General features: G+C 44.7%; 1 pseudogene; it reads left to right on the top strand.

The window, feature by feature from the left end:
• The window catches only part of LOC101648736, a 67,900-nt pseudogene extending 58,810 nt beyond the window's left edge, over nucleotides 1-9,090 (top strand).
• Nucleotides 9,091-26,999: the final 17,909 nt, after the last annotated feature.

Genomic DNA, 26,999 nt, shown 5'->3' with positions numbered 1-26,999 from the left:
GAAACGATGTACAAATGCGCTTTACACAATTGATGTGTGTATGAATTGGGATAACAGTTGTATGAGCCCCTAATAAAATGTTTTTTAAAAAAAAGTTACTTTATATGCACTTTCAATAAAGGACACAGTCATTAAATGTTAAAAAAATAAATGAATGAATGAATGAAAACTTTGGTCTATGCACACAACGGAATACTGAAAATTGGCAATGAAGCACCTCATGACATAGAGGGATCTGGAAGACACGCTGAGTGAAGTCAGTCAATCACAAAATAGACAAAGACTGTATGAGTCCACTGCTGTAGGAACAAGCAACAGGACGGGTGAAAATCAGGCTTGCAGGGCATCCAGTCTGCTGGCCAAGGTGAACAGACAGCCTGGTAGAAAGCCTGGATGATGCCAATGAACCACACACCATCCTCTCTAGAGATGCAACTTGAAGGTCACTTTGCTGGAGGGTACCTCTAGTCAGCTGGGATCAAATGGTCAAGGGAGGGCAAGGGGATGTTGCCTACTGAGTGGCTACCATGCAAAGATCTGCCGAGGTCCCCCCGGCAGGCAGACAGCCCTTTCAGAAGGATGAGGGATACTGGAGAGGAACTCAAGTCAGGAGAGGAGAAAGGGGGCAAATACATCTGCACAAATGCATGACTGTCGGTAGCAAAAGCTGGAGGACAGACCTCCAGTTGGGGGAAGAATGACTGAAGAGGCTTTGGGGGACTCTAGGAAGAGAATGTCCCTGGTGGTATGCACCATATGGGCCACATTGACCCAGGCTTCAGGGCACATCCTGGGGACCCAGGCTAGGTGCTGTGCAATGCTGAGGTATTGAATCCTGGATCTTCAGGGTGCGTGGCATGCCCCAGAGGCTTCCTCAGTGAGATTCAATGTGGAAAATCCACTGCATGAACTGGACTCCACCTCCGACACGCTTCTAACCTGAGGAGTTCAGACTGAAAATCCACAGTGTGTGAGGAAGCAGAAAATAGCGATACCAAGATTGTTGAACTGTTGGTAGGCAGACAAACATGGTCTTGCTTCAGCAGTGCCCTAGCTGCTTTATTAAGATAAATATTATTCAGGAAAACCTGTGACTGACATTCTCAGTGAGTATTATTATCAAATTTCCCTGACAATTAACTCCCATTGCTTGTGTTAATAGTGACCAGTCATGAAAGGATTGATTCTGTACAAGTAAATAATTCAAATACTGCGATATAGAGTTAGCCTATATTAGACGAATGTCCCTCTCTCAAAGGAGCTTTTAAAAATTAGTACCAGGGGCTAATCAAAGACAATACTAATGAAAAATCCTTAATCCTTAGGGGGATGATCAATAAGACTCTCTACCATAAGTTAATAAGGAAGTTTCAAAAGGGAGCTAAAGGCAGATTAAAAAAAAATTTTTTTACCATAGATCCAGGAATGGGTTTTAGTCTCACACTAAGTTCTAGATCCAATTTAAGAATAATTAATTTTTACATCATGGCATTGCTCAATGCTCACCCTCAGGAAGGGAACACAGATCATATGGGTGCAATAACAAAGTGTGGTGAAGAAATTAGATGGTGCCCAACTATCAGATAAATAGCATCTGGGGTCTTAAAGACTTGTTTCCAAACAAGCAGTCATCTAAGTGAGATGTGAACTAAGTCTACATGGAAGAAGCACACCAACATCAGTGACCGAAGGATTTTAAATAATATAATCTGAAGTCGAAGGAGGGAATAGTATCCTAAATTGTGAAAACAGCCTAAGTTGTGAGAATCTAGTTTGCACAAGGCTATGGATGACAGTGGGAGCCCAAGATACATTTGTGGGATCCACAGAGGAAACCCTGTAGGGACGTGTTATTGTGTGCTATAGGGCTGCTGTAAGTCGGAATCAATTCCACAGCCATGGATTTTTAGAATGGGATCAGAAGGTTTCTCAATCTCTCCTTGTATCTTTCTATCCCTGTCTCTTTCCCTCTGTCTCCTTCTTCCACACCCAAACACCACGATAATCCTGCCACTTTCTGAGCAAGAAAGAAAAATAAAAATATTAGGAGACAGAATTGCCACTTACCAATCTATCATTGCTGATGTAAGATGGATCTTGGCTGAAAGCAGAGAATATAAAAAAAATATTTATTTCTGTTGTATTGACTGCACAAAGAGGCAAAGACACTCTACTATGGGGATCCTAACAAACGATGGATAGCCTTGAGAAAAATGAGAATTCTAGAATACTTCCTGAGGAACCTGTTCATGGCTCAGGAGGCAGTGGTGCAAACAGAACAAGGGCCTGCTGCCTGGTTTAAAATCAGGAAAGGGTGCATCAGTGGTGTATCCTTTCACCATGCTTATTCAATCCGTATGCTGAGCAAATAACCAGAGAAACTAGATTATATGAAGATGAATGTGGCATCAGGACTGAAGGAAAACTTATTAACAACCCATGATATACACATATGACACTGCCTTGCTTGTTGAACGTGAGGAGGACTTGAAGCACTCACCGAGGAGATCACAGATTACAGCCTTCAGTATGGATTACAACCCTATGTACAGAACACCAAAATCCTTACAACTGGACCAGTAGGTAAGTAACATCAAGATAAACAGAGAAAAGGTTGAAGTTGTCAATAATTTTGTCTTGCTTGTATCCACAATCAATGCTCGTGGAAGCAGCAGTTAAGAGATCAAAGGATGTATTGCATTGGGTAAATCTGGTGCAGAAGACCTCTTTAAAGTGTTGAAAAGCAAGGATGTTAGTTTGAGAACTAAGGTGTGCCTGACCCAAGAAATGTTATTTTCAATTGATTCATTTGCATGTGAAAGTTGGACATTGAATAAGGAAGACCAAAGAAGAATCAATGCATTTGAATTACAGTGCTGGTGAAGGATATTGAAAGTACCACAGTGTGTTAGTCCAGGTAAACTAGAGAAACAAATCCAGGGAGACTCATGTGTGTAAGACAGAGTTTTATACAAAGGGTAATTGTACATTACGAAAGCATCCCAGCCTAGTCCAGATCAAGTCCATAAGTCCGATATTAGCGCATATATCCAAAAGCAACCTATAAAGTCCTCTTCAGACTCACGAAACGCATGCAATGATGCCAAATGTAGAAGATCACAGGCCAGTGGGTAGAAAGTCTTTGGATCCAGTGGCATTGGAAACATCTCAGCACTGGCAGGGGTCTCTGCATCAGGGTGGGTCCAGCTGCTATGTCTCCCACCTCCAAGGAGGAAGTACCACATTTCCCAGAATTCTCAGGAGAAAGACCAAGCCCACACCGAGGCCTCATTGGCTATGATCTGATTGACAAGCTAGACTCCACCCCTATACTCTTAAGCCTCAAATTGACAAACGATTATAAAGTTACTACACACAGATTGTCAAAAGAACCAACAAATCTGTCTTAGACGAAGTACAGCCAGAATTATCTAGGAAGTGAAGATGGAGAGACTTGATCTTATGTATTTTGGAGTTGTCAAAAAAGGCCAGTCCCAGAAAAAGGACATCATGCTTGGCAAAGTAGAAGGGCAGTGAAAAGGGGGAAGACTCTCAACGAGATAGATTGGCACAGAGATTGCAACAATGGTTCAAACATAAGAACAATTGAAGATGGCTCGGGACTGGGAGATTTTAACTCTATTGTTCACTATGAGTTGGAAGAGATTCTATGGCACTTAATAATAATGATCTCTCCATTCCTTTCTTTTGTTGATTGTTGTTTGTTCAAAGTCTAGTTCAACTACACACCACCTCATCACAATTACCTGATGGTGATTAAAAGTCCCTTAAAATGCATATTTCCAGGCCCACCACAAAAACCAAACTCACTGCCAACGAGTTGATTCCTAATCATAGCAACTCTATAGGATAGAGTAGAACTGCCCCTTTGGGTTTCTGGAGTAATAGCTCTTAACAGGAGCAGAAAATCTCATCTTTCTCCTACAGGGTGGCTAATGGAGTTGAACTACTGACCCTGTAGTTAGCAGTCAAACTTATAATGCAGTGTGCTACCAGGATTCCCACTGCAGATCCACTAAAGCAATACTTTTCACTGCTCTCACTTCAGAGGCTCACTATGTTTTGAAACTCATTATGTAATTGTTTAGTAGTTTGGTGACTCTTCAAAGATGCCAGGAATTTAAATCTTAATTTAAAATATATAAAAATTGCCAACATTCAATTGATCTTCACAAAAATGGCAGTTTAAAATGATTCCATCTAACCTATTGGCTCCTTCGACTGAAAGCTCTCTACAAGTGTCCAGGTAGGCATAGCTATTCCTGTCTGATGGTAAAGAACAGGAGTCTCAGAAGGAGTAAACAATTTGCTGAAGGAAGAAGCAGAATTTGAATGTAGGTCTGGGGACATCCGGAGTCCAGAGTCGGCCCTCTGTGCCTACGCATTCACAACTGCACTCAGGTCACCTGAAAACACGAGACAGCTGTGTGGTGTGTTCCCCCACAGCGTCTTGGTTTCGGCGCCACCTCAGGCTCAAAACAAAGCCTTGCATTTGTCCCTTGAGGCATGGAACTGTGTGTGTGCAAGTTTTCAGAAAGCTTTGTTTCTTGTCAAAACCCAAAATGATGTTTTTCCTGGAATGGCTTTTGGAAGGGTGCATGATTGCTGATTAATTATGAAGTGGGTTGAACCCCAAGTGTCTCTCTGAATAGCATGTTTACTCCTGACTCGGAAAGCATGCCAAGTGGCTGTCTCATTGGCGTTATTTACATGTGCAGGTCTCCAACACCCCCTTTGGAAGCTGTGACAACAACTCCTTTTGGATTTGATGGCCCCCAAGGAATCCATGGCCTAAAGTGGCCTGAGGGCTCAGAGGGTGTGTTTCTGTCCTCAGTGTCATGAGCTCTGTTGACTAACTTTGTCACACACCTGCCCAGAGCGGGTCAGAGACCAACACGGTCACACACCCCTGCCCACTGCCTGCCCTGTGCCCAGGCTAAAGAAAACCCTGAGGGGAGGGGAAAGAAGAAGTAAAGGAAGATGAGAAATAGCTTCATCTCTTACAACTACAATCTTTTTCATTCAGCAAAAGTCCTTTAATGTGTTAATTCTTCTCACTATTTTATAAATGAGAAAACGAGGTCCCCCAAAAATTAATTTTCCCAAGTTCATACAGAGTTTGAACTCGTATCTGTGTCATTGCAGAGCCCCTGTTCATTCCAGTAAGGTGGAGCGTTAAGAAGGAAAGGGAAACTTATTTTATGCCAACCACTATGCTACCTGCCTTCCTCTCCATTATTTTATTCTTTCTCCTAAACCTTTGGTCAGTTTGTCATCCTGTAGTGACTTGCATGTTGCTGTGATGTTGAAAGCTGGTATTTCAAATACCATCAGGGTCACAAATGGTGGGCGGGTTTCAGAAGAGCGGCCAGACAAAGAAAAAGGATCAGGCAAGCGACTTCTAAAAGTATTGGCCATGAAACCCTTATAAATAATAGCAGGATCCAATGACTCCCTTTTCCTTTCTCCATATTGCTTATTGGGAGACATTCTGGCCCCAAAGACATAATGACCAACACTCATGCTAAAGCCATCCTCAAGTCAATGAGCTCCCTCCGCAAGAGCAACACCCTCTGCGACGTGGCCTTGAGAGTAGAGCAAAAAGACTTCCCGGCCCACCGCTTTGTGCTGGCTGCCTGCGGCGATTCCCTTTGTGCCATGTTCACTAAGGAGCTTTCTGAGAAGGGGGAACCTTATGTTGATAACCAAGGTTTAACTGCTTCTACCATGGAAATTCTACTGGACTTTGTGTACGCGGAAACAGTACGTGTAACAGTGGAGAATGTGCAAGGCGTGCTCCCTGCAGCCTGTCTGCTTCAACCGAAAGGTGTGAAACAAGCCTGCTGTGAGTTCTTAGAAAGTTAGTTGGACCCTTCGACTTGCCTGGGTATCAGGGATTTTGCTGAAACTCATCATTGTGCTGACCTGATGCAAGCTGCTGAGGTCTTTATCCAGCAGCATTTCCCGGATGTGGTGCACCATGAAGAATTCATTCTTCTAAGTCAAGGAGAAGTGGAAAAGCCAATCAAGTGTGATGAAACTCAGGTGGACTCTGGAGAGCCTGTCTTTGAAGCTGTCATCAACTGGGTGAAGCATGCCAAGAAGGAGCGAGGAGAATCCCTGCCTGACCTGCTCCAGTATGTCCGGAGGCCCCTGCTGACCCCTAGGTACATCACGGATGTTATAGAGGCTGAGCCTTTTATCTGCTGTAGTTTACAATGCAGGGACCTAGTTGATGAAGCAAAGAAGTTTCATCTGCGGCCTGAATTGCAGAGCCAGACGCAGGGACCCAGGACAAGGGCTCGTTTAGGAGCCACTGAAGGGCTTCTGGTGGTCCGGGGCTTCAGAAGCCAGCAATTGCCCATCGATGTGGTGGAGAAATACGACCCCAAGACTCAGGAGTGGAGCTTTTTGCCAAGCAGCACTCATGAGAGACGTTATGTGGCCTCAGTCTCCCTGCATGACCGGATGGATCTACGTCATCGGTGCCTATGATGGCCGTTCCCGCCTCCGTTCAGTGGGATGTGTAGACTACACAGCAGATGAAGATAGATCTGGTATTCAGTGGCTCCTGTGAATGTGCGACGGGGCCTTGCTGGAGCCACTACGCTGGGAGGTAGGCTTGATGTTCAGGCTAATGCTTGCATTTCTCTGTGCCTGAGTCAGTTCATACTTCCCCTGTTACGTGGCAGGAACAAGAAAAGACCCCTGTAACTGGTAAGGCCAGAGACTCCTTTTTGGTTTTGGAGATATTAATGTTACCGAAGCTATTCATTGTCCATGGATGTTTCAGTACTGGTGACTGAGTTGTAAGATCCTGTGTGCTGGGTGGGAATTTGGCACTAGTTCTTGTATTTTTATGAACTTCATCTGGTCTTCAAAAAAAATAAAATTAAAATTAAAAAAAATAAAGATGAAGGCTCAGTAGCAGAAAAATGTGGCCGTGGTGATAGAAATTATGCCAGAAATCATAGAATTTTACAAGACCAATGACTTAGTCATTGCAAATAGCTTCATTCAACAACATAAACTTCAACTATATGTATAGACCTTAACATATGGGATACACAGAAATCAAATCAACTAAATCTGTAGAAAGAGACAACAAAGAAGCTAAGTTATATCAGTCAGAAGAAGGCCAGGACCAACTGCAGGACAGACCATCAGTTGCTCATAGACAAGTTCAAACTGAAATTGAAGAAAATTAAAACAAGTTTACAAGAGCCAAGGAACGTACAACATGAATTCAGGGAACCGTCACAAGAATAAATCCGAACACTGATTACTGTAACTCGGGTGAGTTGTAGGATGACATTAAGGACAACATGCATGTAGAAAGCCAAGAGTCATTTAAAAGTCGAAGGGAGACAGTGGGCTTCAGGGGGAGACCTAAAAGGGCGTGGGAAGAGATTCTGAAAGTTGCTCTTGAAAGTAGAGTACTTAAAGTGAATAAAAGAAATGATTAAAAAAAGGCCTGAAACTTAGTGTTAAAACAAAGTTCAAAAAGACAAAGTAAACTATTATAATGAAGTATGCAAGACCTTCATGTTTGAAAACCAAAAGCGAACATGCCCAGCATCTCTCAAGCTGAAAGAACTAAAGAAAAAACTCAACTCTCGAATTGAAATAGGAAAGGGTTCTATGTACAAAAGATTGAACAACGCAGGAAATAGCAAAGGAAGATGGAAGGGACACAGAATGGGCTGGAGGGCTGTGACAACTCAGTTGGGCCAGGGCTCCCCATGATTTGGCAGGTAAGACTTGGGAGCCCTCCATGATGTGATATAACTCAATGCGATGTGATATAACTCAATTCAATGTGATCCCTCGTGCTGTGATCCAGCATACCTCCAAAACGGGATCTGCTATACCCAGCCAACCAGGTGTCAGAAGATTAGGGTGGGATGCAATGTCCTTACTGAGATCGCATCCCTGATCCAATCAATTGAAAGGCACTTTCTGCAGGGGCATGCCTTGCTTCCAAGATAAGTGGGTAGAAAAGCTTGCTTGCTTGCTTGCCTTTTGGTGGGTCTGATTCTGTGACTGGCTTATCAACCTCTGGTTCTTCGGGCACTTAATTCAATGGCCTACCATGCTGCTTACAGACCCTGGGATTCATGAGCGGTCTGCTATCTGACTTGCCAATCTTGGATTCATTTGCTCTGCAGCCTCATCAGCCCCTGGGCTCCCCAGCCCTTGAAGCTATGCACATCAACAGACGACTCCAGGGTGCCGCCTGCTTTTCAGAAGATTGCAATAATCCAATTCACTTTTACAAAAGATCGACATTCGTGCCTTTTTCCCTAGCTGAAAGAAATCCAGAGAGGACTTTTGCTTTTAAGGGGAAAAAAAGACGAAAAACAAAATCAGCTTGTAGTGTTTGTTTTGCTGGAAACCACTAAGAAGCAGTACAGGTTTGGAGCAGCAAAGGTGGTGTCACCACGTTCTTTCCCTTGGGAACTACTCTCAGCAGCAAGCCGCCACAGCGCTAAACTGTCTGTGAACACTGTGTGTTAGATATAGTTTAGTGTGTAGGTGTTACGTGGTATGATGTGGTAGATTTTTGTATGTGTGTGAATTCAGAAACACTCTAAAAGTTTCCCCCATAAATTAATAATCTAAACATTTTAGATTATTCCTAATTCACAGTAAAAAAAAAGTTTTAGAACATTACCCATATAAACGGACAATAATTGCTTCTCCACTTCCCACCATTTAGGCTTAGCGATGACTTCACAGGTGCACCCTGCTTTGGGACAGTGGGGACCCGTGCGTGAGTGATGTTGCTGTCCCATGGTCTGTCCTTGTACGGAGATTTCTCAAGAGACCAGAAAAGTTTAGGTCAGTCACTACAGCGGGACTAGAATGGCAACTGAAAAGTGGGCCCATGGAAACTTCTGGAGATCTTGGAAAGTCCGGGACGTGACTGCTACTGAAGCAGAGAAGGAGGACCGAGGACAATCTGGGGCTGGTGTGAAGTGGCGCGGGTGCTGCGTGGAAGACGCGGGGCTGCGGTCGGTTTGCCTGCCGGTGCAGACACGCTTCCAGGCGGTGGTGGTGGTGGAGTAGATTCCAGTCATAGTGACCCCGTGTGACAGAGCAGAGCTGTCCCTGGGGTAGCCTAGGCTGTAGTCTTTACTAGAGCAGATCACCCGGTATTTCCTTCCACCAAACTGCTGAATGATGTGAACCAGGCAACCTTTCTGTCAGTAACCAAGTACTTACCTGCTGCACCACTCGCACTCCTGGCCTCCAGATTATCAGCCTCAATGTCCTCCCTTCTCTACCCTTGGACACGCATCCTGTCACTGCAGAGTCGGGGCTCTGGGAGCTCTTATAAAGAGTCAGCCCTGGGACCACGAGTTATAGTAAAGATTATACCAGACTAAAGTTCTGAAAAGGTGCCCAGTGGCTCAAAGGGTTAAGCACGTAGCTGCTCATTGACAAGGTGGTGGTCTGCGCCCACCAGTAGCTCTGCGGGAAACAGAGCTGGGGACTGGGTTCCGTCCGCAGCACCGGTCCTTGAAAATCAACCGAGCCCGAAATGATGCCACGGCAACTGGCCTACACGGATGAGTCAAAAAGCATTGTTACAAAACCATTACAACGTGTAGTCAACGACAATACCAAAGTGTGAACTTACTGTTTCTCAACACGTCTAGTGCTCCCATCTCTCTCCTTCCCGAGAGAAGTCTCCCTCTCCAACTTACGCCACGTCACCGTGGTAGTCTGGGCATGCTCGAGGCTCTCAACTTGTATTCCTTTTCAACATGCTTTACGTTTGAGGAACAAACATGCGCCTTTAAGATCAGGACTGTGGGCTGGATGGAGTCAGGCTTCCCAACAAAATTATCAAAGGACAGTCCTTGCTATCCAAAAGAATGAGCCAGGGCACTGTCATGACAGAAAAGGAAAAAACAAATAAATAAACGGGCACCAATGTTCTGAACTTTTCCTTGCCAATGCAGTTTTTAACATTCTTAAAACTTCTAACTCCCCATAATTGTGCTGTGTTCTTCAAGAAACTCTATCAACAACAAAAATACTCCTCGCGGCCATCAAGTCATTTCTCCTAGTGACCACATTCAGATTAACCCTTCGGAAGCCCAAAGAGAACCATCTTCACAGCCTCTGGACCGACCTCTGCACTATAGCGCCGATGAAACACACAACAGTCCTCTCGTGCTTGAATGCTTCCTCCCACCCACCCCCACGATCGCGACCCCAGGTCTACCTTACAAATCTGGCTAAACCAGAGCATGTACCCTGGTACAGATAAGAGCTCTCAAACACAGAATCCAGGACAAATAAGCCCCTCAGGACCAATAATAAGAGTAGCAATACCATCAAGATAGGGGGAAGTTGTTGGGGAGAAGAGGCAGAAAGGGGGAACCTATTGCAATGATCGATGTACAACCCTCCCCCCAACACTGAGGACAAACAACAAATACATGGGTGAAGGTAGAAAGCAAATGTTGCAAAACATAAAAATAAAAATAATTTATAAATTTTCAAGGGTTCACAAGGGTGAGAGTTGGGGGGAGGGAGAGGGAAAAAGAGGAGCTGATACCAAGGGCTCAAATAGAAAGAGAATGTTTTGGAAATGATGGTGGCAATATAGGTACAAATGTGCTTGACACAATTGATGTACGGATTACTATAAGAGCTGTAAGAGCCCCCAATAAAGTGATTTATTAAAATAAAAACAAATAATAAAACTAGTGTTCTTTGTGGGACAACATTTTTGTAAACTTATTCAAAGCTGCAATGATTTGGAAAAGTATCCACTTGAGTCTTGTTAAAAATTTGATAACAGCCCAGGCTTCTAAATCATTATGCTTTTCTTTCTTTCTCTCTTTATCTATTTATTTGTTTGTTTGTTTTATTAAAAGATCATTTTAATAAATGTATGGGGCTTCCTCGCCCCCCACTATCATGACCCCTTGATAAATTATAAATTATTATTATGTTCATATCTTACACCGACTGCTGTCTCCCTTCCCTATGGTTTCTGCTGTTTGACCCATGGGATAGCGGGGTGGTGGTTATGTGTCCCTCGGTTCCCTCTTCCTCCACTCCTCTCCCCACCTTCCCTCTACCCTCCTGGTATCGTTACTCACATTTCTGTTCCTGGATTCCATGTGTCATGAGCACTTATCTCTTATCTGTAACTGTGTACACACCCCAGTCTAACCCGCCGTGAAAGGCAGGGTTGGGATCATGATAGTGGGGGGGTGAGGAAGCCTCAAGGAACCAGAGGAATAATGTGTGTTTCAACGGTGCTATGCTGAGCCCTGGTTGACTCATTCCTTCCTTGTGGTCCTTCTGTGAGGTCATGTCCCATTGTTTACAGATGGGTTTTGGGTCTCTGCTCCAACGCCCCTTGTTCTCAACAATATGGTTGGTTGGTTGGTTGGTTGGTTGGTTGGTTGGTTGGTTGGTTGGTTGGTTGGTTGGTTGGCTGGCTGGTTGATTGGTTGGTTTTGGGTCTTTTGATGCCTGTTACCTGATCCCTTCAACACCACATGATCAAACGGGTTGGTGTGCTTCTTCCATGTGGGCTTGTTGCTTCTCTGTTAGATGGCCACTTGTTTAACTTCAGGCCTTTAAGACCCCAGATGCTATTTCTTTTAATAGCCAGGCACTATCCCCTTTCTTCACCACATTTGCTTATGCACCCATTTTGTCTTCAGCAATTGTGCCAGGATGGTGAGCATCACAGGATGCCAGGTTGTTAGAACAAAGTGTTCTTGCATTGAGGAAGGGTATGAGCAGATGCCCGAAGTGCATTCACTACCTCTGTGTATTGCCTTATAAATATATGTACATAGGCCAATACCTCTATGTTTATGAATTAATGTATTTACATATGTACATATCTATGCTTATACCTCTATCCGTAGCTTTGCTTCCTAATCTTTCCTCTGTTTCCTTTTACCTTCCTCCTGCCGCACCATCATGCTCTCCCTTCTTCCGCCTCTTAGTAATTCCTCTGAGATAGATTGTTGTTACTCCAACACCCCCAGGATCTCTACATCCTCCTCATTGTTGATTATAATTCCCTAGTTATTCCTCTGTCTAGGGCGTTGTTTTCTCACCACTCCTTTCCCCTTCCTCTTTCTTCTCCAAGTCCCTCCAGAACTCTCGGTCCCATTGCTTTCTCCTCGAGCTTGCTTCCCATGCCTATCTTATGTAAGTAGGCAAACCAACAATAACAGAGACCAAACAAAAAGGAAACAAAACATTGAATAAAAAGGATAAGAAAACAACAGCAAAAAATATAATAACTAGCAAACAAGGCACAAAAGTATCCTTTAAAAAAAATAGGCACCATAGCAAGACTAATACGAATGTATTACTGAGAGAACTTTTCTGCAGCCATCCACTGATCATGGAAATATGTTTAAACACGTTTTGTTTGGAATAAGCACATACAGGTATGAACTGAAATCATAGTAGAAATGTTTTTTAACTTACCCTCATATATGAGGCTTTTAAAAGTACATGTTAGGCTACGTTGACTACAAAACAAATCCAGTGACACTCATGTATGTGTGAGAGAGCTTTCTATCACAAATAATTATATAACAAAAAAAGCATCCCAGCCCAGTCCAACTCAAGTTCATAAGTCATTACTGGTTCATGAGTCCCCTGTCAGGCTCATGCAGCCACATGCAATGAAGCAGAATGCAGGAAGATCGCTGGCGGGGGGTGCAGACTCACTTAGATACAAAGTTGGTGGAAATACAGCAGGACTCCAGCAGCAGCTTCAGGGTCAGTGGCAGAGGAAGGGGAAGGTCCACAGGACCTTCCTTATGAGACGGCAACACCCCCAAGTAGGCAGCATCAGGCTGTGAGCTGATTGACACATTGAATACCACCCCTACACTTTTATACATCTTCAGGTGGACATGAAATCACCTAACTACGACAATGGAAAAAATGAAATGATAAGGTAATGGATTTTTTTCCAATAACTTTTGAAATATATATATATCTATCCTTCCCATATATATAAAACAGAACAATGTTTTGTTCTATGGACATGGGTCACTGTGAGTTGCAAAAAACTCAATGGCGTGTAACAGCAACAACAATAAATACATAGTTTTTGTACAGAAATGAAAGGAACTAATTTGTTACAGTCCTATACAGCTCTAGTAAATGCCAGACACATATTCAATAGTAAAAATAACTATCATGGCAGTACAGTTTTAAGCATAATAATATAAAAATATCAAATAAAAAAGAAGAAGATCAATAAGAAAAGCCATGGATGTAACCAGCACTTTCTGGGCCAGTCTTTGTGCCTGTGTGCCAGCTCCTTTGCACGCATCATGATAATCCTTAAAAAACCAAGCACCACATAAGCAAATGTGGCGAAGAAAACTGATGGTGCCCAGCTATCAAAAGATATAGCGTTTGGGGTCTTAAAGGTTTGAAGGTAAACAAGCAGCCATCTAACTCAGAAGCAACAAAGCCCACATGGAAGAAGCACACCAGCCTGTGCATCACGAGGTGCTGAAGGGATCAGGTATCAGGCATCATCAGAACAAAAAATCTTACCATAGTGAATGAGGGGGCAGTGCGGAGTGGAGACCCAAAGCCCATTTGTAGGCCACTGGACATCCCCTTGCAGAGGGGTCTCAGGGAGGAGACGACCCAGTCAGGGTGCGATGTAGCAATGATGAAAAATACAACTTTCCTCTAGTTCCTAAATGCTTCCTCACTCCCCACCCCCGCCCCCCACCCCTGCTATCATGATCCCACCAACTCTACCTTGCAAGTCTGGCTAGACCAGAGGATGTACACTGGTACAGATAGGAACTGGAAACACAAGGAATCCAGGGCAGATGATCCCTTCAGGACCAGTGGTGTGAGTGGCAATACTGGGAGGGTGGAGGGAGAGTGGGTTGGAAAGGGGGAACCGATTGCAAGGATCGACATGTGAGCTCCTCCCTGGGGGACAGACAACAGAAAAGTGGGTGAAGGGAGATGTCGGACAGGGCAAGATATGACAAAATAATAATTTATAAATTATCAAGGGCTCATGAGGGAGGGGGGAGCAGGGAGGGAGGGGAAAAATGAGGACCTGATGCCAGGGGCTTAAGTGGAAAGCAAATGTTTTTAGAATGATGAGGGCAATGAATGTAAAAATGTGCTTTACACAATTGGTGTATGTATGGATTGTGATAAGAGTTGTATGAGCCCCTAATAAAACAATTTTTTAAATCTAAAGAAAAACAAAAACAATAAAGCAAGCACCAAATGGACTGTTCTTAAGTCAATGCCAATTCACAGCGACCCCGTGGGACAGGGTAGAACTGCCCCTGTGAGTTTCTTAGACTGTAACTCTTTATAAGGCCCATATTTCTCCCTCTGAATGACTGGTAGTTTCGAACTGCTGACTTTATGGCTAGCAGCTCAATATTTAACCACTACACCACCAAGACTAGCCTTAGAGCCACTCCATTAACAATGTACTATTATTGTGCCCTTTGCATCTGCATAGGCTCTGCTGCTCAGAGAGGTAAGTAGCAGACAAAACACCACACTGAAGGAATACAAACCCAGGTCTAGCTGACCTGCAAGACTTGACTCCTCTCCATTAAAGCATGGGGCCTCCTTGAGAAATTCAGTTTGCTTCTGCCCCACCCTTTAGTCACTGTGTCACCTTGGCCAAGGCATCTGACCTTTCTGAACCTCCGGTTTGTTATCAGAGTTGTTCTGGGGATCAAAGAAAACAATAGAGCCATTCACTCATTTAGCCAGTCCTTCCACAAGCAATGTTGGGCTGCTTTGGTGTAGCAGGCACTGTGCTGGGCTCCGGGGTTTGAGAACCAAATGAGAATCTCTGCGGTAAGGGCCAATAGACAAGGGGGCAATGAGTCACTACGTAGCACGCACGCGCAGTGTTATTTATTAGAGAGCAGTTTGCACACCCTGAAGCACTGGCCATTCTGAGCCTCTGGTAGCTGATTATCATTGCTATTGATGGAAACAGTACAGACTGCCTCCTTGAGTCTTACTTCCTGGGGCTCTCCCCCTGCATCCCACATTCCTCAGACGGCAGCCTGGGCCAACTGAACTCGTATGTACAGCTGGTTTAAGGACTTGTGACACACTGGAGTTTTTTAACCTTCCAGTAGCTTGTAGGCTGGAAAATCCCAAAGGTGACTCAGAGATGTTCAGGGAAAGTGACTACTATTGACAATTCTGGGGGCCCTGCATCCTTTCCTGTCCCAGAGCAGGACTAAAGCTGAAACACACAGCCCTTGTGCTTGGTAGCAGCTCGGGGAGAGGCTTCTCAGGATGGGGTCGAGGGCAGCAAATCTAAGGTCTCAACATCCAGAAGTCCCTTGCTGCTCTGCCTGTGGTCCGTGTGGGGCCCTGGGCAAATGTCTATGAGCCTCAGTGTCCTCTTCTCTTAAGTGGGGCTAGAATTGCTACCTTCTCCTCCCAAGGCTGCTATAAACACCAGGGGAAAATAGTCTTGTGCAGTGATAAAAGACACAAGTAATTTGTTCTCTACTTAGTGAGCCAATCCTGTACTTCCTAAACTAATGCTGTGTGGTTGCTGTGTGCCAACAAGTGAATTCCAATTCATAGTGACCTAACATTTACTGAGTGCTTCTTCCCTCATAGGTACTATTCTGTGTGCTTGCTTATATGAACTAATTTAATCTATCCAATTCTATAGGTAGACATTTTACAGATGGGGCCTGAGACGGTTCTCTAGAGCAGCGAAACTAGTGAAGCCATTGATGTATATAGACAGGTTTGCAGCAAGGACATGGTTCACATAGTGGTGAAGGCAGGCAAGTTGCCCGTTCATGTATAGATGTCAGACTGCAGGCTTCTTTCTCCTGACTCACTAAAGGCAGGGGCTGATGGACTCAAGACTGGCAAGTCAGATGCCAGGCTTCTGATTGCCGACATGACTGAATCCAACTGGGATCACAGAAAAAGGTGGTCCCACTGGGGTCAATATGTGCCGGCTTCTTAGGCACAGAGCAGGGCGGGGAAGGAGAGCCACTTAAAGGGATGTAAAGAGCAGGGCGGGGAAGGAGAGCCACTTAAAGGGATGTAAAGAGAGTAGATTTCAGATAATGCCAGTGCCCAGGAGTGTGTCCTTTATCCAGGACAGCGAGAGCCATGGTAGTGACACTATCAAAGTCCCAGTTAGTAGGATTGCTCTGCTCACTACAGGGTGTGAGTAGAGAGGCACGGAGACCAGGCTGCTACAGGCAACCAGAATCAGGAAGCTAAGCCATGTTTAAGGTAAAGAGATTTAGGATATTATGTAAATTCTTTCCAAACCTCAAGAAATCTGGATATTTTTCTCTCTCTCCTCTCCCGCTTCCAGTAAAACAAAACTCATTGTCTATTTCCAATTCTTTGGACAGAGTAGAACGCCCCCATGAGTTTCAGATACTGGAGCTCTTTACAGAAGTGAGAAGCCTCCTCTTTCTCCCATGGGGCAGCTGGTGGTTTCGAACCACTGATCTAACAGTTAGCAGCCCAATGCATAATGCACCATGCCCCTAGAACATCCCCTTACAAATGCACATGCGTATACCACCACCACCACCACTGAGTCTGACCACAACCACCATCCGGTTACTCTTAAGTCTGCCTGTGCTGTTTTCTGAGGCAGAGGCATGCTGTTGAGCATCCTCAGTGCAGCTGGTATTGCCAAGCCTTCTCACTGAGTTAGGCCATCCCTGCTCTCCACGGACCTGTCAGGGTGCTGTGGTCCACTGTTTAGGTGGGCAACATGGAGCCCAGACAAATCTAGACACTTGTCCAAGAGTCCTCTCCCAAGTAGGTGATGCAGGAGGACTTGAATGCAAGTCGGCCTGGCCTAGTTTGACCCTGGTCTCATGGTTCTATGAGTCTACATAGCACAAAGCACCCCCTCTTTTGCTCCTTGCCGTTTTCTCTTCCTTCCCTACCAGGAGACCATCGAGTCTTAGCCTCTGACCCTGGGGCAAAGGCCTCCTCCACTGTGTGGAGTTTTCAGCAGAAAGAACTGGACATTAAGCCATCATCCCAGAGCCATAGGAACAGCTGTTGGGTCTACGAGCCCAACAACAGTTCTGCTTCACTCACCTCCTAAAAGTGAGTGAGGGGATTGCCTGTCTTGGAATGAGTGAGGCCTCATAAGATGTTGTCACTCTAGAAGCCAAATGGCCCTTTGTTCTTGCAAAACATTCATTTTATCCCAAGTACTAGCCGAATGCTTCATCTCACTAAAACGTGCTGCCATGGAGTCAGTCAGGACTCATAGAACTGCCCCTGTGGGTTTCTCCGACTGTCGATCTTCACGGAAGTAGAAAGTCTCATCTTTCTCCCACTGAACCGCTGGTGAATTTGAGCAGTTGGTGGATTCAAACCGCTGACCTTTCAGTTAGCAGCCCAACGTGCAGCCCACGATGCCACCAGGGCCCCTTACAGTCCTTTACAATCTACACAGAACCCCACATAGCGGGTCTGATGAACAGTCCAACTTTACAGATGAGAACGCCACTGAAGCCAAGAGTGTCTCAATAGATTGCTTCACGACACAATAGATTCTTGGAAGGCACAAATAGCTGCCTCTGGCCTAGGAACCCCCAAATTGGCAGTTCAAACCCACCCAATGGTGCTGCAGAAGACAAGGTCTGGCGATCTGTTTTCATGGAGATCGCCGTCAAGAACCCCCTATAGAACCATTCTCAACTCAATAACAGGGGTCAGCGTGAGTTGGGATCGCTCAACAGCATAAGGCAACGGGGCACAGTACCAGTGGGCAGCATGGATCAGAGCTCGATCAGGGGGCTTCCTCTCACTTCTCATGGGCTATTTTTCTTCTCAGTGGGAAGGGTCCGAAGGCACATCCACTATTATCCCTCATTTTAGAAAGAGAGAAAGAGAGAGAGAAGAAAATGAGGCCCAGAGAAAGGATATGGCTTGCCCGAGCAGTGGCAGAGCCTGGACCAGAACCTTGGCTTCGAATGCCCTTCCCCACGCCTCCCTCCAGCGGAGACCCTGCCTGCCGCAGTGGTCAACACAGGCTGAGCTTTTCACAGTCAGCTCGACTCTGCTGGGGTGAGCACTCCGCTCCAGGAAGCTGGTTTAAGGGACATAAACATCTTCTGCTAATGACCTATATTCCTCACATCCAAACTGGAGCGTGGCCATGAACTCCAAGCAACTCCTTGCAAGAGTCATGCAGCTCTTGGCTACAGAGCCAAAGCCAAATATTTCCAGAGGCAGGAAACCCCCTAGGGCCCCATTCCTCAGCTCCTCCTCAGCCCACAACGCGATAGCTCTGAAGCCAATGGAAGAGCTTTCGTTCCTCCTAGAAACCTTCAGGAAGACTCCTGGTTAGCCTGCGTCTCCTAACCACCCTTACCCTGTTAGCATGGGAAACGTCTTTATCCAAACCTCTGGGTGAAACCATGGGGAAACTGAGGCCCTACAGGTGACTGGGTGGGGCTCCAAGGCATAGTCGAGCCAGCCAGACCAGAGGCAGGCTGGCAACCCAAGACCTTTCCACTGTGAAGGCAGGTTCTTCCCACCACACCTGCAGGGATCACCCAGGTAAATAGCTATTCACCCTGCGCTAGGGTTTTCAGAAAACCCTGAACAGCTGTAGGTGTTGTTTCAAAAACGTATTTGAAGAAATCAAGAAACCTCATTCAGGGAATAAGAAGTGCCCTCTTCCCTGACTTCATCTGTTTAGCTCAGGATCACTGGGCCTATTATCAAACCTCTCCCCTTGGGGGCTGACTTAGGACAGGAGTTCAATGAACTAACGCTTGCAGAGAGCTTCAGTTCACGCAGTGTTTTCATGTCGCAGTTTTTCAACAGCCCAGTGGAATAAACAAGGGCCCATTTCAAAAGCAGCGGTGTGGCCTGGCCACGGGGTCAGGAGACAAGGAAGTCAAGTGAACCTCAGGCCGAATCTAGACCCCAACCCGTTCCTGTGAGCTCTTCACCTTCTCCAGGCCCCTATTTCGCTCACACATAGAATGGCTAGCAGACCCTCCTCATAGGCTTGTTGGGAAGAGGGCATGGGGCAAGGAGCCCAGTAGAGGACGCTCATGTTAGTTGTCATCCTGTCACCGCCCACGACTGGCGGCCTGTGTAAGAAAGACACGGTACCCAGTCCGGCCATCCTCATCATGGTTCATCACTGTGGCTCCTGTGTCCCTCCATCGCCTTGGAAGCTCCTCTCAGGTTCCTGCTGCATTACCAGGCATGATGTCCTTTTCAAGAGTGGCCTTTCTTCGTTGTGTATCTGAAGTAAGCGAGCCCAAGTCTCACCACCCTCACCCACACTGAGCAGCGTTCTGCGGAGCAACCTAGTTGTGCTCTCTCTAAGACTGATCCATTCGTTCTGTCAGCAGGTCACGGTATACTGCGATGATCTCACTGTATGGGATCCTACATTTGGATCATAAAAAGGGAAACGAGAAGAACGGATGTGTGTCAACTGTGATGTGGGTGAAGAATATTGAGCATATGATGGGCTGACAGCACATAATAAGAATAACTAGTCGTTGCCAATTCAGAGCAACCCTGTACGACAGAGGACCCCTGCCCCATAGGGTTTCTGAGGCTGTAATCTTTACATGAGCACAATGGCTGCTTCTTTCTCCTCAGAAGAGGATGCTGGGTTTGAACCGTTGAACTTTTGGTTAGAAACTAAGTGCTCTCAAACACTGCACCAGTGCCCCCCAATCCAAAGCCAAACTCGCTGCCATGAAGTCCATTCTGAATCATGGAGACCCTACGGGACAGGGTAGGATCCTGAGACTGTAACTGTTGGCAGGAAGAGAGAGTCTTGCATTTCCCCTGCTAGTCCCCCAAAAGAAGGGCTCAGTAAAGTTAGTGATGATCACCCGTGTACTCTTCTCTTACTGGGTGCGGCATTAACAGAGGAGCCCTGAATCCGCAGAGTTTCTATTCTAATACAAAAAGAAAAGACGAAGAGACATCAGAGGGATTTTGGTAGATTCTAAATGATAAAGACAAACTGGGAGGTGGGGGCTAAGCAAACCCCGCCACCACAGGCACATCATTCATTCAGGTAAATCCACTTGCAGTGAACCAGGTCTTATGTGGGGACTGTGGTCAAGAAGCACGCATTTTCCCTGCTGTTTGGGAACTCAAAGGAGCCATGGTACACAGTTCAAAACCACCAACCACTACTATACAGGAGAAAGACAGGGCTTTCTACTCCTGTAAACAGTGACAGTCTTGGAAACCCAAGGGACAGTTCTACCCTGTCCTATGGGGTCGCGATGAGTCAGCATCAACTAGATGGCAGTGAGTTTTCGGGTTTTTGAGTTACTGAACTCAAAGTAAGGTAGGTGTGACTGTCTACTACCTTATCACCATGTAGCAACTGAGGCTGAAGCCATCAGAGGAGAATGACTACCTGAGAGATGAAAAGAGATGGGATCCTGATGACATCATTTGAGGCTTCCCTCCCTGCTTTGGTCAATTCTACTCCGGGGCTTTTATCCAATTGTCTAAACTAGTACATTCTTTTATTTAAGGGGTGTGTGTGTGTGTGTGTGCGTGTGTGTGTGTGTGTGTGTGTGTGTGTGTGTGTGTGACAGACAGACAGACAGAGACAGATAGAAAGAGGGAGGAGGTGTTGCTTTCATTGATAAATGCATTAAGAGTTCTTTCAAATGTAGTGCTCTTTGTAGTACAGATTTATGCATTCAACTCCAGGATGGCTGAGAGGTCAAAAGAAGTGAATGAGATGGGTGAGGGAGAAGTGGGATGAGAGACACCGAGCTTCAATGGAGTTGTGGAAACCTGCTTCTCACACTGAGCAGTGGGAGCCTTCAAAACCAACCTCACTGCCACCAAGTCGATTCTGACACACGGTGACCCTGTAGGGCAGTGGAGAACTGGCCCTGTGAGTCTTGGGAGCTGTAAGTTTTCACAGGAGCTGAGAATCTCAGCTTTCTCCCTCAGAACAGCTGATGGGTTTGAATTGCTGACATTGCAGTTAGCAGCAGGTAACTGTGTGTTTCTTACGCTTTCTTTATGCTTGGCATGACTCAAGTCTCACAACATATTTTTTTAATCCTAAAAATATGTATATGGCTGAAACAATTTTTCTAGAGACAATTTAGCCATATAAGAGGCCTCCCAAAAGTTTGTTAAAAATCCCATTAAAATTCAATTTTCCACACTTTTTTAAAGCCCCCCACATATGTATCAATTTTTTTAAATGCATAAACATTTTAGCCCTAATATTTCTTTTCTGATCCTAAGGAAGTAATAAAGCATGCGAAAAGATTAATGGTCCACACTTCATAATTTCAAAAAATTGAAAAGATCCTGCCAAGACTGAATTGTGACCAGCAAACCATGCGTCACCTTTGGCTGGGCCACGATGCTCAGTAGTGGGCAGGTGTCATTTGGCAGAGGTGTAATGAAGTGATCATCCTCCTGCTGTGACCTGATGGAGTCAGTTAATCAGTTGTAAAGAGCTGAAACACTCCTCCGCAGGTCCAAGCCCTCCTCTGATGGAAAGGTGGTTTCCCGGGCATGTGCTTGTATCGCCTTTCTTTTCTTTTTTAAATATTTTTTCTTGTTCAATTATTTTTTTAAATAATTTTATTAGGGGCTTGTACAATTCTTATCACAATCCATACATACATACATCGTGTCAAGCACATCTGAACATTTGTTGCCATCGTCATTCTCAAAACATTTGCTTTCCACTGAGCTCCTAATATCAGCTCCTCATTCCCCCCTCCCTCCCCGCTACCCCCTCTCTCATGAACCCTCCATAATTCATAAATTATTATTATTTTATCATATCTTACACTGTCCAACGTCTCCTTTCACCCACTTTTCTGTTGTCCATCCCCCAGGGAAGAGGTTATATGTAGATCCTTGTAATCGGTTCCCTCGTTCTACCCCACCTTCCCTCCACTCTCCAGGTATCGCCACTCTCACCACTAATCCTGAAGGGGTCATCTGTCCTGGATTTCCTGTGTTTCCAGTTCCTATCTGTACCAATGTACACCCTCTGGTCTAGCCAGATTTGTAAGGTAGAAAAGGATAAAGACTCAAGCAGAGAGGGAGGAACTAACTACCCCCAAGAAAGAAGAGCGGGAAGCAAAGTCCTTTGCATCCAGGGTCCCTGGCTGAGAACCTCCTAGACCCAGGGCAAAGTCAGTGCGAAGATATGTGGAGATCTCTAAGGAATGCTGGACCCACAGATGTTGAAAGATTAAGACCTTCCTCCGTGGTTAACTGACAAAGACCTTCCCCTGACGCTCGCACTCTGAATTTGGACTTCTCTCCTCTTAAACTGTGAGAAAAATAAATTACTATTTTGTAAAGCCATTCACTTGTGATGTTTCAGCTACAGTGTCACTAGAGAACTGAAACAAATCCTGGGTTTTATCACTAGGGGACCAAGTACATGATGGTAAAGTCTTGCAATAGAATTTTATGAGTAATATATGGTCCTTTAAAAGAATATGAAAGGTTTTGTTTTTTATTTGATTTTGCATTCTCCAGGGAAATATCTGTAAAATAGAGTTACGTGAGGGGTAAAATTGTTTATCATTTAGACACGGCATCGAGCTACCAGTATTAGAAGACTGTATCGCCGTGGCTTAAAATCCCATGGCTTGACCCTCCAAGGTTAAACAAGGTCCCAGAACGTGGTTGAGGTTGGTGTGACTATTCAATTATGAGAGACTCAGACTCCCTTCTTGCTGGTCTCCAATGTACGGCTTCCCCCGATGACTCAAGATGACTGCTGGAACTGGAACCCCGCGTCTGCTTCGCAGGCCAGAGAAGAAGAGGGCAGAACGACGCTGAAAAGACATCCCTTTCATCTGAGTGCCCATCTCTTGAACAACCTGCTGGCACCCCACACGTGACATCTCAGATGCCATTATCTGGAACTTTGTCACAAGCCCAAAATTAACTGAAGGGGAGCCTGGGGAAGGGAATCTGGGTGGCAAGGCACAGTAATATGATAAAAATCAAGATACTGCATTAAGTGTGTGTGTGTGTGTGTGTGTGTGTGTGTGTGTGTGTGTGTGCCTATAGGATGACATATATACTTTCGTTGTTGGTGTTGTTAAGTGCCACCTAGGTGATCCTGACTCACAGCAACCCTATGTGGTATTCTCACAGTTGATCTTACCTTTGAGCCCATTCTTACCGACACTGTGTCAGTCCAGTGTGCTGATGGCCTTCCTCTGCCCTCTGCCTCTACTTTACCAAGTAGGGTGTCCTTGTCCTTGCTTGAGAGCATGTCCAAAGTATGTTAGATGAAGTCTTGCCATCCTGCTTCTATGACGCATTCTGCCTACACTTCTTCCGAGACAGATTTGTTTATTCTTGTGGCAATTTCTGACACTCTAATGTTCTTCATTACCATAATCCAAATGCATAGATTTTTCTTCAGCCTTCCTTATTCATTGCCCAACTTTCACATGCAGGTGAGCCAAAGGAAATACCATGGCTTGGGTCGGGCGCATCACAGTCCTCAAAGTGACAACCCTGCTTTTCAGCACTGTAAAGAGGCTGTGCAACAGATTTACCCATGAAATGCGTCCTTTCATCTCTTGACTGCTGCTTCCCTGAGCATTGATTGTGGACCCAGACAAGACGAAATCCTTGACAACGTCAATCTTTTCTCCATTTGTCATGATATCATCTATTGGTCCAGTTGTGAGGATTTTAACTGAAAGCAGAGAATACCAGAAAGCTGTTTACTTGTCAACTGTGTGGATCCTACAACTACAGAGAGCCTTGATGAGAATGGGAATTCCAGAACACGTCCTTGTGTCCATGAGGAACGTGTACATGAATGAAGAGGTAGTTGTGTGAACAGAACAAGGGCATACTGCATGATTTAAAATCAGGAAAGGGGAAGGAGGGAGGGCAGGTAATAAACAAACAAACAAACAAATAAATAAATAAATAAAATCAGGAAAGGTGTGGGCCGGGGTTGTATCCTCTCATCATACGTGTTCAATCTGTATGCTGAGCAAATCATCAGAGAATCTAAATTATATGAAGAAGAATGTGGCAGCAGGGTTGGAGTTGGAGGAAGGCATACAGATGACACAAACGTGCTTGCTGTAAGTGGGGAGGACTTGAAACAGCACTTTCTGATGAAGATCAAGGGTTGCAGCCTTAGTATGGATTACAATTCAACGAACTCATTGACAACTCTTCAATGAGGGGGTATATTTAAAAAGGAAAAAAGCTTCACTGATGTGAAGCGGATGGTGTGGTAGTTTATATAATATGTTGTCAATATGAGATCTAAGAGTGAAGGGGTGGAGTTCAGCCTATCAATCAGGTCGCAACTTGATGACCTCATTTGGAGGTGCTAAGGAGATAAATAGCTCGCTGGAGGCAGGACACATGCTCACTCCCTGTAAGACATTCCTATCCACCCATTGGCCTGTGCTCTTCCTGCATTCGGTGTCATTGCATGTGTTTTGTGAGTCTGAAGAGGACTTTATAGATTGATATCGGAGATATGGGCTAATATCAGACTTTTGAACTTGATCTGGCCTGGGCAGGGATGTTTTCTCAGTATTCAATTGCCCTTGTATATGAAGCTCTTTCTTATTCACATATGAGTGTCTACGAATTTGTTTCTCTAGTCAGCCCAGACTGACACAGATCGTGTATTTGGAGTTCATTCCATCAGGTCAGATTGTTAATCGAGCTTTCTGTTTGAAGATTCTAAAAAGATTGCATAACAGTGAATGACAGAAAAGGCCTAACTTGTGGCAGATGGGGGACTGGTTTTGCCACCACGACAATACACCTGGTTTTGCTACCATCTCAGTGAGTCCATTTTTGGCAAAAAACAGTATGCCCCACACACCTTACTCACCTGACCACACTCCGTGCAACTTCTTTTTGTTTCCCTGGATGCAGAGGGACATGAAAGGACCGTGACTTGAAGGCATAGAAGATGTGAAGAAAAAAGGAGGGAGGTACTGTCAGCCATCCAAACAGATGGGTTTGGAAAATGTTTCCAAGAATGGAATCGCAGATTTGGCAACGGTATTCAGTGTCAAGGAGAGTACTTTGAAGGTGTTAAGGTTGTTTTGTAAAAAAAATTTTTAATACATAGCTTTGAAAAAAATCTTTCCGGTTTTTTGGAGGGTACCCCCTCGTATACCTTCAGATGATTATAAAGTCTGGAAGCATATAGATATAACCTAAAATAGTTATGTCTGGAAAGTCAAATTGGTGGGTATTATATCACTTTCTAACTTACATCATATTGAATTGATCAAATTATTTTCAACCCACTGATATTATTTTTAGAGTTAGGAAAAACATAAAGACAACTCAACTTTGAAGCAAAACAAGATAATGCTGTTGAAGTTCTGCAATGAATGCTTTGGAGTCCCTCTACAATATTTCACGCTGTGGTGGTGTAGTGGGTTATGAGGTGGGTTGCTAACTGCAAGGTCACCAGTTCAAAACCATCAGCCACTCTCTGGTAGAAAGCTGGGGCTTTCTACTCCCGAAAAAATTGCCATTTAGGAAAGCCACAGGGACCATTCTACTATGTCCTCTACCGTTGCTACCAAATAACACCAGTGAATTTATTTTTTGTTTTGTTTTCAAGCATTTGTAGGATAATATAGTTAGTAAAACTTTTTAGAGCCTTCAGAGTGTGATAAGCATCAAATAAGGAAAAGGCCACAATGGGTCTTTTCTGATAAAAAAAAAAATTTCATTGACAGTACTCTCATCGTGGTTCACTGAATCCTTCCTTTTATATCTGTTTCATCTCACCAAGTAAATGCATGTGAGGAACATAAAGTGAGTGCCAACCATGGCCAGCCAAGTTTTAGGTCCCTTAATGATTTCCCCTTTAATCCTGACCCTAAAAGACACAAACCAGTGTGTTGCTGAGTTGATTCCAATTCATGGCAATCCTGTCAGGCAGATAGTGCCATCCTAGATGGTGCCTTATAGACAGTGCCTTATAGATGAGAAAACCAAGCTTCAGTGAGGTTAAATAACTCACTTGAATCCTAGATCCTTCTGACTTCAAAACTCATCTTTTCTCTACTCCACAGAGAGAAGAGTTACCTTCAAAGTGAGTGGCTCCATCGCCTCCCTTAAAGGAGTTGATTATCATGAAAAATAACCCTTGCCCAGGTTCCCAGGCCTGGTACCTTCTTAGGAAGCAAAGAGTCTGAGCGTTTCTAAAATTAGGGCAATCATTTCCTTCCTTACCTTGAGCCAGTTATAAATATAGGCTGTCCCGTCCCTCTTCCTTACTCTGAGAAGTTTCCTCTGCATTTCATGGACCATCAAACCCCAACAGGATTTTTCCTCTGGCCCCTCAACTTCCGTTGGGAGTCTGAATCCATGGGAGTTACTCCTTTTAGACTCAGGGCCTTGTGAACTCTTCAATGGTCCTCCTTACCTGTCAGTTCTGACACAGTCAGGAAGGGCCTCCCTATGTTCTCCTCCGCCCTCAGGGACAGGTCTCTGGGATGTCCTGTAGCCCCTAAGATGTGACCTCTGGCGAATTTCCTAGAGGACAGACTTGGCTTTGAATCTTGGCTGTGTGATTTTTCAGATTTTTTCAGCTTTCTTGTATCTAAAATGCATGATGTTAAGTCTTTTCCTGGCCAAATGTGAAGGCAAACTGAGACAATATGAGTATTACATTGTTTGTGACCTCAAAGTTGTTAGTAACTTTTGTTCCAACCTTCTTGCATTTTTCTTGATTCAAAATGACCCAAACGTGTACCTTATAGCTTAAGAATATTAACATCATCTTCTTAGGCTTACAGTTGTACAGCATAACAGTCCAAAGCAGAGGACACATTTTGAATCTCAGCTCCACTACTTAGTATCTATGTGACCTTGGGCATTTACTGAAACCTTCTGAATCTCTATTTCCTCAAAGGTAGTTAATGTAATGATAATACCTCTCCCATGGAGCTAAA

The sequence above is a fragment of the Echinops telfairi genome, unplaced genomic scaffold (genome assembly GCF_000313985.2).
Source record: "Echinops telfairi isolate 266 unplaced genomic scaffold, ASM31398v2 ScPeMD7_443;HRSCAF=831, whole genome shotgun sequence".
Classification (NCBI taxonomy): Eukaryota; Metazoa; Chordata; class Mammalia; order Afrosoricida; family Tenrecidae; genus Echinops; species Echinops telfairi.
The sequence above is the reverse complement of the archived record's forward strand: the minus strand, read 5'-3'. Positions and strand labels throughout refer to the sequence as shown.